The sequence below is a fragment of the Schistosoma mansoni genome, chromosome 1 (assembly GCF_000237925.1).
Source record: "Schistosoma mansoni strain Puerto Rico chromosome 1, complete genome".
NCBI lineage: Eukaryota > Metazoa > Platyhelminthes > Trematoda > Strigeidida > Schistosomatidae > Schistosoma > Schistosoma mansoni.
In genome coordinates, this window is record NC_031495.1 from 7,495,245 (window position 1) to 7,496,749 (window position 1,505).

A 1,505-nucleotide genomic window follows, 5' to 3' on the forward strand; every position below is an offset into this window, starting at 1 on the left:
ACTGAATTTATAATTTTACGTCCAGGATCCGTTAAAACGAAATTAAAGTACTGCAAGTAAGAGAATACAAAAACAATTTAAATATTTAGTAACTGTATTACAGAGATATGAACAACAACTTCAGGTTGAGCAGTTCCGAAAGTTTAGCCTTGATTAATGTTTACCTGGTTATAGCGATATGTAAGATTTCGCCTCTTCGAGATGAGGATGTTAAATGACTGTGTTCGATCATCATTGTCTCTAAATTATTCCCGAAATTTACTGGTAGTACTATTTTGACGATATGTGTCAAGTGATAGTGTAGATAATCCGATTTGTGTCACCATCCTGCAAAACTAGCTTTGATGGCTTTGACATGAATTACAAATGTTATCTAAGCGACTTCGGCATCGTGATTTATTTAAAGATTACGGAATGGTTTGGAAATACTGGAAAGATAGTCAGTTTATGACAAGATGCCAAGATATGAGAAAAACGTCATATAATACTGTTATCTGTCGGTCCATCGCTACTCCCTGGTAGGAGCCATAGAGATAATGTAACTCGACAGCTTGAGACACTATTGTTATGGCTTCATAAAAAATAGGCCGTAAGCCATTTCGTTATGAGTTTATGTCCGGCTTTTACAACGTGATTTATCCACCAATCGGAATACGACTTGTCTAATCTTGGCACTGTGCCAAATCAATGACGTTTGACCAGTATGGGCAGTCTAGCGTCTTTATTGGTCCCTTGTCCACCTAGCCCTTCCAATTGAGTCCAAAAACACCAATAGCAGCTTCTACTATGCGAATCATTTATTTCAAGCACACTCGGTTTATAAAACAGACAGACAGACCTCATCACACCATAAAATAGAGAATAATATTTGTACAAGATCAAGCCAAACGTGGCTGTGAACATGGGAGACAATAATCAATAAACTGAATATAATTTAGGGACATTAAATCGTATAATAATAATTCATAGATCAAAATGAAGTTTATAATAAGATGAATATAGATATACACAATCTAATTGCTCAGTAGTTAAACAATAGGAATATATATATATATATATATATATATATAATAGTCCATTAATAGGTTCTCGGAGTTACCCGTACTTATGGCTTCACCAGGATATAACAATTATCATGCATAGAAGCCAATGCCTATCCTACTATATTTTCCTCTTACATTCTTCATTAAAGTGAAAATTCATTTAACTGAAAGGATACTTCCCAGCTGTATTTTTCTAACTAGATTGTCCCTCTCATATTATGCTACTCTCGTTCACTTATTTTCATTCATTTAATTACTCAATTTTTCATAATCAGATTCACGTTTCTTTAATCATTCCTTCACTATTTCATCCAATTATTTGTGTTGTATCCATTTGTATCAATATTTATACATACTTTATAGAAATGAACATAAGTATAAAAACACAATAGGACGAAACGGCCGTCCAGCGCTTCCAGGTTTTCCTTGGTGGTCTAGCTTCAATTGACTCACGATTTCAAC